Source organism: Chionomys nivalis, chromosome 11 (assembly GCF_950005125.1).
Source record: "Chionomys nivalis chromosome 11, mChiNiv1.1, whole genome shotgun sequence".
In the NCBI taxonomy this organism is placed as follows: Eukaryota; Metazoa; Chordata; class Mammalia; order Rodentia; family Cricetidae; genus Chionomys; species Chionomys nivalis.
In genome coordinates this window covers 24,780,007-24,799,219 of record NC_080096.1, presented here as the reverse complement: position 1 = coordinate 24,799,219, position 19,213 = coordinate 24,780,007, and positions in this window count along the sequence as shown.

The window sequence follows — 19,213 nt, the reverse complement described above, 5'->3', positions numbered from 1 at the left end:
AGGAAGCTGGTTTTTTTCTTGCTTTGAGCTAAGTTCTTGCTTGCTGTCGCTTGTCCATCTGCCGAGTTGAGCATCCCATATTGCTCTGCTGGAGGTCATTCTGAGTCTTGTGTCCTAGGTCAGGTGTGGTCCCCTTGAGACGGTGGGCAAAATTTGGTTTGCCACTTTGTTTTTCTTCTTGTAAAATTTTTTAAGTGAGTGAGTATGTGTGTACATGTCTCTGTTTGCATTCATGTGTGTATGTGTGTGTATATGTATGTGATGTATGTTTTGTGCACGTTTCTGTGTGTGTGCATTTGTGTGTGTGTCTGTGATGTGCATTGTGTGCATGTCTCTGTGTGTGTGTGCAGGTATGTTTTTTCCACAGGGAAGATGTAGAGGTCTGAGGACAATTTTGACTATAGCTCCTGGCCTTCCTACCTTGCTTGAGACAGGATCTCTTTGCTGTTCACCACTGTATATGCTGGCTAGCTTCCGAAGATCCTTCTTGTCCCTCCCCCAAATCTCTAACAGGAGAAGTGGGATTACAGCTATGCCCTAGCACGCTTGGCTTTACTTGACTTCTGGAGATTCTAACTCAGGTCCTCATGCTTACATGGCAAGTTTTTACCCACTGAACCTTCTGTAAATAAAGTTCATTGGGACCTGGCCATTCTCACTTGTTCACGCATGGCCTGTGGCTGCTTTTGTGCTGTGAAGGAGAAAAGGTGGCTGTGGTAGGGCCAGAGAATGATTGCTTTCTGATCAATCCCAAATCTCTGCTGTGGGGGCCCTGCCTGTCTCCCCAGTTCCAGGGCTCCTTCTGTGACACTCCTTTCTTTCTGGAGCAGGTTGGTAGGAGCCTATATTCTCCAGACTTCTCTCACTGTTAGTGGCTACATATTTCCAGGGAGCTGTCTATATCTCTTTCTCCATGGAGCAGCATTAGTTACTTTGTTGATGCTATAGCTAAATGCCCGACAAGAACCTATTTTGGTTTACAACTGAAAGAGATACAGCTCAGGGTGCTGGGGAAGGAACCACAGCTGGAATACAGCAACTGGTCACATGACAGCCACAGTCAGGGAGTAAAGCAAGGATAGGAAGTAGGCCGGGGCTAAGAAACCCCAACCCCAACCCCTAGTTCAGTGACCCACTTGCTCCAGGGAGGTTCTGTCTCTTACAGTTTCTGCAGTCTCCCTGGGTATTAAGTGCTTAAACACATGAGCCCGCAGATGACATTTCACATTCAAACCACAGTCACTGAGGGTATGATGTCCATCCTGATGGAGCTGGCTCCTGACAGCCCTGCCTGCTGAGACAATTCCTTTCTTGCAGGGTACCCTCTCAATTCCTGTTTCCCATCTGACTGTGCTGACCAATGATGTGTGGAGTAGGCTGGGGAGTCATGGGGAGGCAGACAAATCTTTGTTTGTTTTTTCGAGACAGGATTTCTCTGTGTAACAGCCCTGGCTGTCCTGAAACTAGCTCTTGTAGACCAGACTGGCCTCAAACTCACAGAGATCCGCCTGCCTCTGCCTCCCGAGTGCTGGGATTAAAGGTGTGCGCCACCATCACCCAACTGAGTCAGACAAATCTTAAAGGGTCTCTTGTAACTGTGGGGTCTTGGGTTGTTGGGTTGGTCTTGTCCCATCACTGACCATCTTGGCTCCCTCATCTCTGCTGCGAGTATGTCTCACCTAGCCTCTGGGTCATGGTGATGAGGAACTTGCCCTGCATCTGCTGTCCAGGGCTTTCAGGGAACAGGAGCAGCCAGGCATGCTCAGCCGAGTGTGGCACAGGGCTCAGAGCCAGAAGCCTGTGGTTTATTTTCTTCTGGACTCTGGACTCTTGCCACATACTCCTTATCAAAGCTGGGGTCTGCGGATGAGAGTGCCTGGACTTGGTGGCCTGCAGAAGGCAGCAGCCATGAGAGCTCAGGGGCTTCCAGAGGCACAGGTGCTGGGGCTAGATGGAGAAGGCCAGGCCAGTTGCTATGGAGAGAGAAACATTATGCGGCTAACTTGTTTGACTGGCGGCCTTGAGAAATACCCACGTCCCTCCGGGGCCTCAGAGCCATCCATCATCTGGAAAGGTTCCTTTCATGATGAGGGTTATCTATGTGGCTAATAAAACCGCACTCACAATCCTTTCCATGCAGACAGCCTTCCCCTTTTTACACATTTTATGGAGTCCTCTTCAGTTTATAAGACGCCAGAGGCTTCATTCTATTCAGCGCTGACTCTGCCTCTGTGACAGGCATTTGAGCACAGGCTGTGTGCTGGGCAGGCTGGGGAGGGATGTGAGCCGCACATGGTCCCAGCTAGCAGGAGCTCAGAATCCCACGCAATGGTGAGCACAGCCTTGTCGTCCCAGCCCACAGGAGGAAAGTGGGGTGGAGGTGGCCTTGGACAGGAGAGGGGCAGCCTCATATGAAATTGGAAAGCAGGACACAAAGAGGATTAAACTTCAGGCTGTCCCAAAGGACACTGACAATTTCACTTCTGCTTCAACCCGGGCCCTGGGCCAGGCTGCTGGCGCGCCATGATTCATTTATCATGAGATTCTTCTGGTTGCCAGCAACACGGACCACAATGCTGACAGGCTGAGACAATGGGAGAGCCCTTGTCTCAGGTGTCCAGATTACAGGCAAGGCTGTGTTGACAGGGGATTTGGGTCATTTCTTCATGTTTAAGAAAGGGCCATGAGCTGCGCTGCTCTTCTGTCTTTCAGACAAGGAAGTTACCTTTCTCTTCCTGGTAGCCATTTAACTATCCCAGGGAAGAATCTGATTGGCTCAGACCAAGCAGGTGCCCCTGTCCTGAGTCAGTACCTGTCAGCAGGTGGTTAGTAGCTCCCCTTATATCACAGGCTAGACCTGGGAAATGAAAGTGGAGCAGAGAAATCATTTCATTTATTTTCAGATGAAGGAAGCTATCTTGTTTTGCTTTGAGGCAGGATCTCATATGTTTCAGGTTGACCTCAAAATCTCCATGTGGCCAAGGATGACCTTGAACTTCTGATCCTTCTGAAGTTGCATGCCTCTATGTCTGGCTTATGTGGTGCTGAGAATTGAACCCAGCATCTACCCCCTGAGCCACATCTTCAGCTTTTATTTACACTTTTAATCTATTGAGATTTAAGCTTCATACATACCTAGATGACATCAATGAAAAGGTTGACTAGAAATGGCACTATATAGCCATATTAACCTTTTATTCATTGAATGAGATCTGGCGATTTCCCACTGTGCGCCAAGCATTGTTTTATTGACAGTTTATGGCAATGAAGAAACTATTCCTGACCTCTTGGGGCTTGCAGTTTTATAAGGGAAACAGGAGCAATTAACGTCATATAATTTTAGAGAATGTTAAACGATAAACAAAGAGAGATAATAGAGGGGAGAAGCATGGCAGAGGTGCTGGTTTGGATGGGGGCGATGAAGGGGGACTGAGGAAGGGGAATTGACAGTTGGGAGAACGACTTATACCGAAAGCTGGTGGTGGGACCATCATGTGTGAAGGTCCTGAGGTAGGCATGGTGTTGGTGTGTCCTGGGAAATAATCAAAAGGCAACGAAGCAGGAAAAGCATGGGCTGGAGAGTAGGGGTGTGTGCCAGATGGGGGTTAGAGTAGCCAGGCCCAGGTTGCACAGGGTCACCTCTGCTGGCCATGGCAAGGAGTCTGGGTTTTGTTCTGAGTATGATAAGATGCCATCTGGAAATAGTGGCATCAAAAGGAGGTGACATTGACTTGCCAAAGAAGAAAGTCTCCCATGGAGGAAACTGTGTCTCTGCAGCAAAAACCATGATTTTTTTCCCCTTTCACATCATGCATAGTCCTCTAGTTGGGTTTGGAAAGAGGAGAGAGGGCAAGGGAAGGAACTGGGCACACTTAGTGACTCCTGCTTCCTCTATGGTGTGGACAGATGGCTTCTTTAGGAGGGGAAGAAGGCCAGTAGGGATGGCTGAGGAGTGGTAGGAATGGTTCATCTGGGAGAAGATGGGAAGTGCACGAGCCTGGGAGTGGCCAGGAGAATTGAGACTTATCAGAGAGCCCTGGCCCAGAAAGAGAATGTGAGGATTGTGTGCATATGTATCTATGTGCACAAGTGTAGGTATGTGTGTGTGTTTGAATATCAAGTACCCTTCTTCAGATCTGATATGGGATTCCCCTCTGTATGCTATGAATATGTTTTATTACCATTGGTTATTAAAGTAGCTATTTCGACCAATGACAGTAGAGTAAAGCCAGGTGGGAAATTTGAACAGAGATATAGAGAGAAAGTAGGTGGAATCAGGGAGACACCATGTAGCTGCCGAAGGAGAAAGATGCCAGGTGCCAGCCAGAACCTTACTGGTAGGCCACAGCCTTGTAGCAAAACACAGATTAATAGAAATTGTTTAATTTAAGATGTAAGAGTTAGGTAGAAATATGCCTAAGCTATTGGCCTAACAGTGTTGCAATTAATATAGTTTCTGTGTGATTATTTGTGTCTGAGCAGTTGGGAAATGAACAAGCAGTCTCTGTCTACAGGGATCCATCTACCTTTTGGTGAGACAGGCTCTCTCAAGGGTCTAGAATTGCTCAGCTAGGCTAGGCTGGCCAGTCTGGGAGCTCCAGAGATTGTCCTGTCTCAGCCTTTCCAGTGCAGATGGTTCTGGAACTCAAACTCAGGACTTCATGCTTGGAAGACAAGCGCTTTACCAAGGGCACCATCTCACCAGCCCCCTAAACCATGGTGTTGTAGCTGAGTGGATCAGTAGTGGTTTGATCTTCTCAAGTTGCACTGGTCAAACAAGTGACGGTATGTATACATAAATAAAGACAGACACTGACTGGCATTTTTGGAGGAAGTGTCAGGCACAGGAAGGATAAAGAAATAACTGGCACACAAACTTGATCACAATTTTTTTTGTGTGTCTCTCTGTGTGAGTAACTGAGATTTAAGTTTTGTCCATTTCTAGAATGTTCCTTACAGACAATATCACAGTTGTAGGTTGAACTGTATCCCTTCAAAACGTGTGTGTTGAAGCCTCAGTGTATGAAATGTGATTGTGTGGATTTGGAAAATGAGGAGTGGGTAGGGAAGTAACTGGACACAGTCCTTGACACCTGCCTCCCCACCACATAGGCAGATAGCCTTCTCAAAGGGAGATTAGAAGGGCCAGGAATTGAACCCGGTGCTCTGTGTATGGCTGGCAAGTGCTCACTCACTGGACTACGTATCAAGCTCTTTGAGGATACGGCCTCTAAGGAGGTGACTGAAATAAAATGGAACTTTTACAGAAGGCATTTATTCAATCTGACTGATGTCCTTAGAAGGGGAAATACAGAACACAGAGTCACCAGTGGTGTTTGTGTACAGAGGGGTGACCAGCTCAGAGGAGACCACCCACACTGGCACATCAGCACCACCATCTTGCACCTCCACCCTCTGGAACTGTGCAGAAGTAAGCAATCATGTGAGTTACCTGGGCTATAGAGCCCTCGACTATGGCAGCCTGGGCAGACTCGGCATCATGATTGAAAGGTTTTTGCCATCCAAGTGACTCAGAATCTGTGACCCTTCCTGAACTGGCCCATGTCCCTTCCCATCCTGGCAACCCCTGCTTGCCTCTTTGTGCTCCTTTCATAAGGCTTTTCTACTCCCTTCTTGCCTTCTGTCCTCTCTTTCTCTGATTCTTTTGCCTAGAACATTCATCCCCCTCTTTGTTGATTTAGCTAGGCCCTCCCCATTCTTCAGATTTCAGATCAAATGTACCATTCTTTTTAGAAAGGCTTTCTGTGACTCCCGCACCTTGCCCCTTCTTCTCCAGCCTCCACACTGGACCAATCCTCTTTGCTAATGTTGTCTTCGGAGGACTCCTGGGTGGCAGATCCTGGGACAGAGAATGTAGTGCAGGGAGTGCTGGAGAGTGCTCATGGGAACAACCCCTGTGGGATGAGGTTGGGGGATGAGCAGGTGACATCATGGGAACTTGGATAATAGCATAGCAGAGGTCAGAGTCAGCCTCATAAATAGGCAGCAACGGGCTGAGATGCTCCACCGGGAAAGCATCGTGCTCCATCCTTATGGGCAACTGGACTGGATTTTAGAATCACCTAGGAAACACAGCTTTGGCCCTGCCTATGAGGGCATCTCCAGAGAGACTCTAACTGAGGCATGAAGACTAATTTGAATGTGGGTGGCGCCATTCCACAAACTGGGATCCATGAAGGAATAAAAAGGAGAAAGCAAAATGAGACCCATGAGTTGTGCTTCACACTCCCGTGACCGCGCCTCCTCATCACAGTGGACCTAATCCATGAACCCAAGTAAACCTTTCCTTCCTTAGCTTGTTTTTCTCAGCTGTTTTGTCGTGGCAATGATAAAGTAAATGGATACAGACAGCATGGGCTGCTTACCAAAGAGGAGATGTCTTCAGGAGTGGGGCCTGGCCTTTGCTGGATATCAGAGGAGAATCCCTAAAGAGCCTTTGGTGAGGTCTGTCAACATCTGACTCCTTGGGACCAAGGAGAAAGATCAGAAGACTTACTGGAGCATCCCTTACCCATAACCCCACCTTTCTGTCATTGCCCTGGGCGATGTTGTTAATCTTGCTTTTCTGCTAGGCATGGAATAGCAGTGTGTGAACCATCAAGCAATGTTCCCTTGGGTGTGGAGGAACATGGTAGGTGCATGGATAAGAGGAGAAGATTGAACTCAGGGAGGGAAGAACTAGGGCATCAGAATCATTCAGGGCATGCTGCTTTTGGCCACAGAGACTTGATATTGGTTGCTGTTGTAGGAGGAAAGAAAGTGAGGGCAAGGGACATGTTAGTTCATTTGCTGCCTGTCATGTGCGCCAGGCACTTTCCTTCTTAATTCTTGTAACAACCCTGGGACTGGGCATTGTAGCAGCTTGAGAAAGGTTGATGAGCAGTCAGACATGTCTAAGAGGAGCCTGAGTGGTTGGCTGCTAAGAGGCCTCTTAGCCTGGCACGAAGTTTGTAAATTTATTGCAGAATAAATATGGCCAACCTCGGATCCTTGGGCCCTGCTTGTCTCCGCTCCAGGCCAGGCATCCTCTGTTATTCCTGCAGCCTTTTGCCAGCTGATTTAGTTAATTAGGTCTCTGCTTACTCAATTCTCATCATCTTCTTCTCGCCCAGCCTTGCTTCCCTTTGACTACAGCCAGGCCAGTGCAATTGGTGTTCGGGGTCTTCTTAAACTCTTGGCTTGCGTGTTCAAGCAAGCTCTTAGTTGGTGCTGACAGATGGCACACTGTATCTTTCTTGTGGGTTTTCTTGACCCAGCTCTCTCAGGCAACCATAATTGTAGGCTCTGTCATCACGCCCAGTGCTGCTGGAAAGTACCATCTTACCACTTTGCAGATGAAGGTCTCAAACTCAGAGAGGTTCAACCATTGGCTCACTTGTGCCAAGACTTGGTGCTCGGTCTCATGGTGTGTAAGGCAAGGAACGCTCAAAGGTAGGGGGCTCACAAACACATTGCCCCAGTTAATGGGGAGTTCAGGTCAGGGAATGTTTGCTGGGCATATTTTAAGGCCCCCTAAGCCGTGGGAGAGATCGCTGTGGACTTCTAACCATTTGAGTCCTGCACATGTTGAGCCAGAGCTGAATCGTTTCTCCAGGGAGCTGAGGCTAGGGTGACCCTGATTGGAAATTGGCTGGTGCTTCTTTTTCTTGCTTTTTTTTTTAAAGCGAAAACCAAAACCAAGATTTATTTTTAGCTTTAGGAATTAAGTGTGTGTGTATATGTGTCTGTGTGTGAGCATGTGGACATGGGTGCAGATGCCATTGGAGGCCAGAAGAGGGGATCTGATCTCCAGAAGCTGGGGTTGTGAGCTCTCTGATATGGTACTGGGAACCAAACTGAGGTCCTCGGCATGAGCCTCCTCTCTTGCAGCCCCATGACTCTGGTGTTCAGTTGGGGAGGTTGAGCCCAAAGACTGGACTTCTGCCCATTTTCCAATCACCAACCTTGGCACCCTGGTTTAGTACTTTTGCGGCCTAGAGCAAAAAGTCATCTTTTCCGTGCATGTGTGTGCTTGTGTGTATGTGTGTGCATGCATGTGTGTGTGTGTGTGTGTGTGTGTAGCACTGTTTATAATTCTACCATCCCAACAGGGAAGCTTTTTCTAACAGATCTTAAAAAGCTGGCCACTGTGTTAGGGACTTTATAGTTGTCCTTGTACCTTTAAGCCCGCTCGTCTTCCAAGGTGTAAGCCCACATGCAGGTCTTGCAGGGATCAGCAGAAGCCAATTGGGTCCTTCTGATGGCTTCGGGGTGAGCGGCACCCTAGCCCCAGTCTGCTGAGTGGGCCCTGTCCAGAAGGACATGAGCTCTGTAGACCCCTCTCCTGTCCCCGGATTTCTAGAAAGCCCTCTAGGTAGCAGCCACAAGGTCAAATACTTCTGCTGCTGCAGTGAATCCCTGCCTGGGGATTTGTTCCGGGAAGGGAATTACATTTCAATTTGATTTAATTCAATGAGAAAGACACCAAATTGATCAGCTGGTAAAATGCCATTTGATGGGCAGATCCGCTCTTTCCAAGTCAATAGGAACCACCAGAAAAATTAGTCTTGCTTTTTCAGACAGAACAGAAAAGTTTTACCCATTTCCTTTGCCTTTTAAAAAGGGCTTAAACTCCCTGAAGGAAGAGAGCCCTTTGCAGATAGCTTTGAGCAAAGTGATTATACACAGGTACCCGGGAGTCAAATACAACTTCTGTTTTTGTGTGTGTGTGTGTGTGTGTGGGTGCGCGCGCGTGTATTTGTGTGCAAACCATCTTATACTTAAGTTCTGCGAGACCTTGAGATTTTTCTCAGGTTTTCCAAGCCTCAGTTCTTCCATCTTTAAAATGGTCATTGGGTCTCCCGGCTGGCCTCACTCATTGGATGCAGGTATGTGACCAGGCAGAGCACCCCACGACCACGGCTGCCATCCCAGTGAGCAATCCCTGTATCACTTCTGAGCAGTTAGGGTCAGAGCCTGTGCCTTGGCAACCCTACCAAGCTAGGGCTTGGCCACCTCCCTCAATAAACCAATTAAAGCCAACCAGATAAACAGTGAACGACAGGAAAAGGAGATTTATTCAATGTGACCACACTGGGAAGAGGAGCAAAGAAATTCAGTGACAACTTCTACTCTGTCTTCAGGGGCCTAGCATGGGGGAAAGGGTGAAGCAGAATAAGCAATGAGGTCAAGGTGTGACTTTACTCAATGCCATCATTTCAGCTCTTATCTCTCCTGCAAGGTCCTCTGGAAAGTTTTCTCTAGGAGATAAATTCCTCCTGATTGTGCCCGCCTCCCCGCTCCCCCGCCCCACTCCCTTTCCCTCCAGGCATCAGCCTCCTCCTCTTCTTCCAGCATGAGATTACTGAGGAAATTATAATTTCTTGGAGTTTATAGTTCCAATAGCCTGATAGCCAAAGAGGAGGGTACACAAGTGCCCCTTTGGAACATCCTTCTGTCAGGCAAGCTGGTTCTGTTACTACATGCCAGGCACACTGCAACTTCATACACATCATACTATGCAATCATTGTAGCGAGTTCAGCTCCATTTCTGCATTTAGCTGAAATGGTGAATTCCTTTCAGTGTGATCATGGATGCGGGTACTCTTTGAGTGACGTTAATTTTGCACTTGCTAATCTCAGGTTACATGAAGACAATGGCATTTGAGCACAGAAAACACACCAACCTGCACCAAGATATGTCGAAAGGGACAGAGAGTTCTCATGCACCTTGACAGGATGTAGAGTCACATAGGACATGCACTTCTGGGTGAATCCAGAGGGCGTTTCTGGGGAAGCCCGAATGAGGAGGAGGGCGCACCTTGAATGTAGTTGGCACCACTCATGGGCCAGGCTTCCTAGACTGAGAAAAAAGGGAAAAGAAGAAGCAGGCTGGGCTCCAGCCATTTGCTTCTGACCTCAGACACAATATGAGCAGTTGCCTCACCCTCCAGCCTCCACATCTCCCCACCATCATGGCCTGGATCCCCTCAGTCCACGAGCCCAAGCAAACTTGTCTGAAGCACAATTAATAAAAACTCAGAGAGAGAATCTGGGGTTCCACCTGAAGATCTGAAAAGCAAAACAACCAGCCACTGGCTCTTACCTCAACCTCAGTCTGAAATGACGATCCTGCCTCCAGGATCTCAGAATGAGGGATCTCAGATGACGCTGTCTCCTCCCGTTTTAAAATCCTCTCTAGTTCTGGGATTAAAGGTGTGCACCACTACTGTCTGGTTTCTATGGCAAGCTAGTGTGGCTACTGGGATTAAGGTGTGTGTCACCACTGCCTGGTCTGTAAGGCTGATCAGTGCGGCTGTTCTACTCTCCCGATTCACAGGCAAGCTTTATTAACATACAGTTGAAATGCCACCACACTCATCCTCCCTTAAGTTGCCTTTGCCAGCTGCTTTGTCAAAGCTATGAGAAAAGGTGACTCAGTCACCGACATCAAAATCCGCAAGCTTCCTCGGCTCACCCTGCCTATTACAAGCCACTGGTCTGGGGTCTCAACTTCCCTTCTGCTTTTGGATTCTCCTTTTCTCTTCTTGATGGAAACCCCCAAGCTACTGCTCTTTGAAACAGGTCTTTAGCAGGGCTGAGTGCCTTGCCTGTTACAGTGTGTATCTGTGGTGTTGATACTGTGCGCTTGTTACTAAGTATCAGGCTTACTGCATGTCTCTGTGCTGTATTTATAAGTCAGTTATTTAATGTATATAAAACAATACTATCAATTATTTAAAAAACCACGTCACTGCTGAGACTGTGGCATGATGTGCTCCAAAACATCGTTTCCGAAAGTGCTGGTTAGTCCCCACCATGTTGACTTATTTTCCAAATTTTTCCTAAATTGTGGTACTGTTTATTATGATACAAAAATTTACCATTTGACCACTTAACTAACAGCAGAGTGGGCCGAGTACACTCGTGCTCTTGTGTTGCCATTGTAACTCTCTGGTCATAGACCTCTTGCCCTCTTCCTGTGTCGAAAATGATGCACCCTTTAGACTACCTTCCCTCTACCCCCACCTGCTGGTGGCCAGGTATTCCACTTGTCTAGGTGTCTTTCAGGTGGAGTCATACAGTGCTTGTCCCTTTGCCTCAGTGATGGCTTCAGTTGTCAACCTGAGGAGTCCAGAATCCTCCGTGAAGGGAATCTCAGTAGTGAGATCTGGCTGGCCCACGGGTTTGTCTTGATTGCATTTTTTGAGGCAGGGAGACCACTGTGGGTGGCACCATGCCCTAGGTGGAGGATCCTGCTCTGGGTAATAGCGGTTGTGAGTTGAGTACCAGCACACAATGTAAGTGTTTATTGCTCTCTGAGCCTGTTTTTGGTTGTGATACAAACTGCTTCTCTGGGGCTCTTGCCCTGTGACTTCCCTACTATGATGAACTGTGAGCTGGAATAAAGCCCCTTCTCCTTCAGTTCGCCTCTGTCAGGATATCTTCAGTACAGCAACAGGAGAAGGAATGGAGGCAGTGCGTATCTGGCTTGCTTCACTTAGCTCACGCCATCAAGGTCCATCATGCTAGAGCCTGTGTCAGAAGCCCCTTTCAAGGCTGAATAATATTCCACGGTAGGGCCGTGTACATACGCACCTGATTTGTCCCAAGGACAGAACATTTCCTAGAGTGCATATATGGCGTGGCAGCAGAACCAGACTGCTATTGTTTCTATTTGGAACAATTTGGGGAAACAGAGGCACAGAGCGGTCATGCGACTGACTTCAGCTCTCCATGGGAAGACTCGGGGTTCACCCCCAGGCCTCGCTGGCTCTGTGGATTGGGCCCCCAGCGCTGTGCTGTTCTGCTCCCCCCTTTCTGCTGTTGTCATGAACGCAGAGGATGTTGACTCTGAGTCAGTTTGGTTATTAATTTCCTGTTGTTAACAGACGCGGCATTGTCTGAAGTCTCTGCTGCACCATCTGGAATTTTTAATAAAAACTTGAGGAATTTCCAGGGGTTTCGGTGCATTGCAAATGTGTAATAGCAAGGGGGGAAAATCACTGTTTAAAAGCAGGAATGCCTGCAGCCACTCTTAAACTCCAGGTAGGGGTGTGGAGGGCAGCCTCACAGAAGGCAGACTGCTCTTTTGTTTAAGAAAATGCTATAAACAGGCTTGAATTTTTTTTTTCTGAGGGAAAGCTCAATCCCTACTCCCACCTCAAATATTCTGGAAGAAGAAAGCTGCAAATTAAATTGCATTACAGAACAAGCTAGCAGGGATTCTAGAACTGTGCAGTAGCATCTTCGACGGCAGGGAGGGGTCAGGGTCTGCAAGAGCCAGGGAAAGGAGGAGATTGAAGAGAGCTAGCGACTGGGAAATTAGGGGCCCTTCAACAGGGGACAGGGTGTCCCCAGAAAAGAGGGACAACCAGGTGGCCCTCTGAAACATTTCCTTGAGTCCGGAGGTTGATGGAGGTGGGGAGTGTTCCCATGGGTGTGCTATTCCGCATTCTCTCAACTCAGCTGCTCAGTGCCCGACTCAGTGGGGAGGGCTTAGTGCTGGGAGCTGGAGGACTGAGGCTCTTGAGAAGTTGCAGGGGGAGGGAAGGGGGAGAAAAGGGACAGGCGGTAGCAGATGGGAAGGCTGGGGGAACTGTGGTGAGAGAAGGGGTGAGGGTGAGAGGCCACTGCTAGAGTGGAAGGGCCTCCTGGAAAAGGGAGGAGCATCCAGGAGGAGTCTGTGTACCCCAAAGATAGTTGGGATAGTTTTGAGGTGACTGCGGGAGTTGAGGAAAGAAAGGTCCCAGACTGTTACCTTATGTTAACTCTCAGGCTGGATCCCAGGGAGTGGTCCACACCCTGCTCTGTACCTCAGGGGTGTGCATGTTGTAATAGTAACAAACCCATAAGCATCCAGGGGTGTATCCTGAACATATCAGGAAAATGAGGCGTCCTTTTCAAGGGTGCTCCGCTAGACTTGAGAAGTCAGCATGGCCATCTATCTCCTTGCAGAGGGTGTGGCTGCCATGACTGGTGCAGTCCCTGAGGAAGGGGTTACTTCCAGTTGGCAGGCAATTACAGTGGGACCCTCGCTTCATGCAGAGCACTGCTTCATATTCCTCAGGCCAGATTTCTTCTAGCAAAGAAGAAAGAGGCTTAGAAATATCAAGGGGGCAATGACTCGCGCAACTCATTCACCAAACTAAGAGGTGGCAGAGGCAGAATGTGACCCAGTTTCTTTCTCTCTTCCCTTCCCTCCCCTTCCCTTCCCTTCTCTTCCCTTGTGTGTATCTCTTGCTCACTGTCCTTTCTTTGCATATGCATATGTATGTATGAGCACATGCTCATATGTGTTCACGTGCACATGTGTGCCTGTGTATGTAGAGGCTGGAAGGTTCACCTCAGATGTTGTTCCTTAGCCAGTGTCCACTTTTCAGTTTTTGTTTTGGAGGCAGGGTTTCTCACTGGCAAAAGACTTTCCAAATGGTCTAGGCTGGCTGAATCTGCTTGTCTCCAAATGCCCAGAGTTGGAACAACAAATGCACACCAGCATGCCTGGGTTCCCAATGCATACTGGCGTGCCTGGGTTCCCAATGCACACCAGTGTGTCTGGGTTCCCAATGCACACCGGCGTGCCTGGGTTCTCACATGAGTTCTAGGGATCCAGCTCAGGTCCTTGGGCTTGAAGGCAAAGGCTTTCGCATCTGAGCCATCTCCATAGCCCTGAGTCCAATTTCATATGTTTCTCAAACTTGTGCCTATAGCCACAGTGGCTTCTGCCTATGTCCTTGCAAAGATCATGGTTTGCTAGAGCTATCCCCTGGCATGTAACTCCCCTCTGAAAGGCCAGCATTTTCCACACTGAGCTAGACCAGAACCCTCTGGAAGGTTTGTTGGGGAAGATTGTGAGGTTATCTCCAGTTTCCAGGTTGGGCTAGAGGACTTGCTTTTCTAGTGTGTTCTCTGTACCATGAAGACTACAGCAGGCATGCCCTATTCTAGGCAGCTCTAGCAGGCGAGGGCTCATTGTCCATAAGCCCAGTGGTATGTGGTACTGTCATTCGGAGTGGGACTAGTTGTCATCTTCTCCCACTGGGCTCCATGGTTGTCCCTGTCATTCCAGTCATCTGGCCCATTCTGACTGAGATTTGGTCCCTTCCTTTTCCCCTGTGGGGTCACACACATATTCTTAAGGACAGGGCTACACATCAGTGATGCTAAGACCTGAGAAACTGGAGAGGGAGAGAGGTTGGATCTTGATGCTGAATGTGGTTGGACAGTGATGGATTCATTTGTCCCTTCCTCTGAGGACAGGTATGTGGGGTACTGAAGTGAGTTAACTCAGAGATTCAGCAAGCTTCTGAGAGAGCTCCGTGGGTTCCCCTCCCCCAACTTCTGCCTTGCATAGACAGCCCTTACCTGGGAGACAGGCTGGAATTCATAGCAAAAAGAAAAATCCAAAAATTATACCAAGTGTCTTTTGGCAGTGCCTTAATAGGGCCCAAGAGACAGACTGTCAGAAACAGTCCCTGGAGACTGGGGAGATGGCTCTGTCAGAAAAGTGCCTGCCGTGCAAGAGTGAGGACCTGAGTTTGATCCCCAGGACTTAGGTAAGATGTCTGTCGTGTCTTTGCACTTGTAACCACAGCTCTAGAGAGGTGAAGACAAGAAGATCCTTGGGACCCGGTAGCCAGTTAGTCAGACTCAATCAGGAAGCCTCCAGCCCAGGTTCAGGGAGAGACCCTGTCTCAGAATATAAGATGGGGAGCAGTTGCAGGGCGGTGGTAGCACACGCCTTTAATCCCAGCACTCGGGAGGCAGAGACAGGCGGATCTCTGTGAGTTCGAGGCCAGCCTGGTCTACAAGAGCTAGTTCTGGGACAGGCTCCAAGGCTACAGAGAAACCCTGTCTCAAAACAAACAAACAAACAAACACACACACAGAGTAGTTAAGGAAGACATCCAACATCAGCCTATGGCTTCCACATGCATGTGTACATGAACACACAATCTCTCTCTCTCTCTCTCTCTCTCTCTCTCTCTCTCTCTCTCTCTCTCTCTCTCTCCCTCTCTCTAAGTCCCTGGTACCAAGAACAATATGACTCAACTCCTGATTGCCTATCTTTCACTTTTCCATGGCAAGAATTGAATCCTGGGAGTCTGTGCTCCTGTGAGCATGTGCATATAATGAGAAGAGAGACTTTCAAAGAGAGGGAGGGACCAGTGAGATGGCTCAGTGTGTGGAGTGTCTGCTGTGCAAGCCTAATGGCCTAATGGCTTGATCTGGCAACCCCACACAGAGATGGAAGGAGAGAACAGACTCTGCAAACCTGTCCCCGACCTTCATACGTGCGTCTTGGCATGTGTGCTCCTACAAAATGATCTTTTTTTTTTTTGAGGAGGCTAAGTTGTGTTGTAAAGCGTCTACCAGAAGAGGCTGTCAGTGTTTTCTGTTTCACAGGGTTGAGAGCCTGCTGGGAGAGTTTGGTAGGTACTGTGCTTGCCATACGTGTGTCAGGACCAAAGTGTCTAGGACCCCTAGAACTCACATCAAAAAGCCAAGGGCAGTCTGGACAGATGGCTCAATGGGTCGAGCACTCACTATGCAAGTGTGAGGACACAAGTTCGAGTTCCCAGATCCATGTAAAAGCTGAACACAGTAGCACGTGCTGGTGATCATCTCAGTGCTCCTGTGGGAATATGGGAGGTGGACAGAGAAGCCTCAGAAGCTCCTGGACTCCCTAATACTGGGGAGGGGGCGAGGCAGGGGGATCCCTAGGAGTCACTGGCCGGCCAGTCTGCAAAACTGATGAACTTCAAGCTTAGTTAGAGATTCTGTCTCCATAAACAAGATGTATGACCACTGAGGGCCATACATGGCAGTGACTGTGTGCAGGGTGTTGGGAGACCCTGAAAGGCAAGCATGGTGGCTCTTTGTTTTTGAAAATCCTGCTGAGGCCAGTTACACATGAATGAGACTGAGCACTATTCTCAGGGGAATGCTTGAGAGAGGCAGCCACAGTTTTGTGATGGGGTTCTCTTCCCACCTGGGAAGCCGGTTCGCTGTGAACCGTCACCACTGGAGAGGGTCATGGGAGGCAGGTGGGCAGACTTCAAAATCTCTGTATCTGAAAGCATGGCCAAGCTCCTGGACACCTCCCTGCTCCCTGGGATCTTCTTCCTGCTATCCATACCTCCACTGAACTCTGCAGAGTGGCTTTGTACATATGTGTGCACAGCTGGTGAATGCACATATATACATATGTGTGCAGAAATTAGAGGGCACCCTCAAGCATCCTTCCTCAGGTGTCTTCCACTTTCTGTTTGTGACAGAGTCTCTTGCTGGTTTGGAACTTAGCCAGGTAGGGCAGGCTGGCTGGAGGACCAGCTCCAGGATCTGCCTGTTCTGCCTCGCCTCTTGCCATCACTGGGGATGCAGGGGCCATACTACCACATATAATTGTTTACATGGGTTCTCGGGATAGAATTCTGCTCCTCACATTTGTGAGGCAAGTACAATATGGGCTGGACCTTCTCCAGGTCCAGAATGGCTTTTTACTGAGTCCCTACCCTGCACCAAATACTTTACCTCACCCCTTCTTTCTGATGCCACCATCGGATGAGTTAGTTGTCTTCCTACTCTGCCATTCCCATCTCAGGAGGGATAAGTTAATCAAATTAATGCCGTAGTAAAATCTCAATAGCGCTATGAACATCTCAGGTAAAAGGGCAAGCTTGAACTACTCAGGAGCAAAGCTGACCCCTGTGTGGAAGAAGTGAGTGTGACCAGAGTTTAAACAAGTTGCAAATTGTTAGAATGGGACAGCTTTTTTTTTTTTTTTTTCAGTGTAGATGAGGCCTTGAATCAGGGGATGAAGAGAGCCTGGTACCTGTGGTTCCCTTGGCAACCGCTCTCTGATTGGAAGATGCCAGGAGAGTGGAGAAGGAAGCAGCTGGGAGGCCTATGTAACTCCTCACCCAGAGGTGGGGAGGAAACAGTTAAACAGCAGCAACCTGGCGAGGCTGTGTGGAGACAGATTCTTTCCTTTAATCAACCTGCCAAGGTTTTGAGAGGGATCGATGACGTTGGAGATACCAGAGGAGCGGCATGGAATGCCTGGCTTCCAAGAAGCCCCTTGGTCAGATAGAAAGTTGTTCTCTTTGTGCTCTCCTGCAGCAAAGGCATCCTTGGGAGGCAGTGGCACAGACTCGAGTGCAGAATTCCAAGTGGAGGCTAAGCCCAGTGTGCACAGGAACGGCATTCTCTAGCAGGAGGGCCACAGGGAGAGAGTAACAGAAACACCAGGGGTTAAGGCTTCCCCTCAGAGTCCAGCCCTGGATCAGGAGTCAAGAGACAGCCTGAGAATCTGTGTCAGCCGTGATCTAGGCTGCCTGGTCTGAGAAACAGATAGATCCAGGCTGTGCAATGCATACTTGGCACCAAGGTCCCTTCTAAGGGCTTCGTGGACATTTGCATATTTTATAACCTTTTCCAGTACATCCAAAAGGTGCATCCTATTTCTGCCCCATTTAAGAGATGGAGAGACTGAGGGAACAGAGGAAATGGAGTCACAGGCCCACAGCAGGTAAATGACAAAGGGTCGGACCTGGCAGCGTGGCTGATGTGGAACTGGTGTGGACCGATAGAGAACACAGAGGATGGGTTAGTGGGTAAAGCAGGCTGAGGACAAGATAAAAGAGACTCTGGGCAGAGTGAAGCCAGTGGCATCCCCCAACCGTGCAGAATCTTGGTAAAGGTGTGTTCTATCCTCGATAGCTGCACCAGCCAAAGGTCCATCCTCAGGGTGGCTCTTGGGCTGTACTCAAAACGGAACACAGGCACGGTTCCTGCATTTCCTGTTGGGAAGTCATCCCTTGCTTGGAGGATAGACTGCAGATTCATTGGCTTGTCCTCTGTAGCTATGTTACAGCTTATGACCAAAATATCAGAACCAACAGCTTAAATGGGGAGGTACATATTTTAAGTCCCAATTTCAGAGTTTGTTTCTGAGGCTGTGGTGGGGCAGAAAGAGCATCATGGCTGTGGGAATGTATGAGGAGACTGCTCACCTCGTGGTCAACAGGGAGCAGAGAGTAGGAAGGCTGATGCTAACAGGGGCTTTCTCCCTTTTACTTTCTTTTTCATCTTTATTTTATGTGTGTGGGTGTTTTGCTAGCATGTATGTAAGTGCATCACATACATGCAATGCCTATGGGGGGTGGAGAAGGTGTTGGCTTGCCTGAGACTGGGCTTATGGGTGATTGTGAGCTGCCATGTAGGTGCTGGGAATCGAACTCAGGTCCTCTGAAAGAGCAACTAGTGCTCTTAACAGCTGAGCCATCTCTCCAGCCCCTCCCCTTATTTGGTCTGGGCTGGCTCACACTCAGAGCAAGTATCCCCTCTTCAGCTAATCCTCTCTGACTGTTCCCTCCCTCACAGACACTCCCAGGTGAGCTTTCACGCATCTCTGAGGTGTTTCCTTGATCCAGTCTTCAGATTGAGAATCGGATTAATCATCACCCCCTTCCCTGGTCAGGACAGTTGCACCAACACCACCCTCACTAAGGCATTTGCTGTCCCAGACCTGGGTTTCTGGAGTCTCCCCTCCCTTCAGGCCGAGCCAAACAAGGACCACTTCTTGTTCCTGCCATGGCTGTTCTTAGGAGGTGAGCTGTGCCTGAAGAGAAGCTGGGCTCCTCCAGGGAGCCATCAGATAATCACGGTACCCCACCAGCAGACCATAAAGACGCAATAACCATAAACCCCAGCAATGATTTAAGCACACAAGAACTAGTGCTGAGTTCTAGAAAGCAAACACACACCCCTTAATTATACGGCAGACTGTAAATGCTTGTAAAATGCCCAAGAAGCAAAATGGCGGGGCTGAGCCATCAATCAAGCACAAAATGGATATACTGGGAGGTGGGATGGCACATAGGAGGGTCAGATCCTACCTCTGCAACCTCCTCATCCCCCATGTGGCTTTGGGCACAGAAACATCACTAACCCTCAGGGCCTGTCTTAGGCAGGGCTTTCTAGAGCAACAGAGTAGGAAAAGGGGGTGTAAAAATAGGAGGGAATTTGTGAGGTGGCTCTAGGGGCTGGGTCGTCTAGCAATGGTGGTGGGCATGTTGCAAAGGCTGAATGAACACCAATTTCCTGGAGTCAGACGCGCTACCGTTGCGCCACGAGGTCCTGAACACCAATTTCCTAATCCAGGAAGTGCCACACCTCAGTGGTCTCGATGGAGTACTGATAGCTTGGGGAT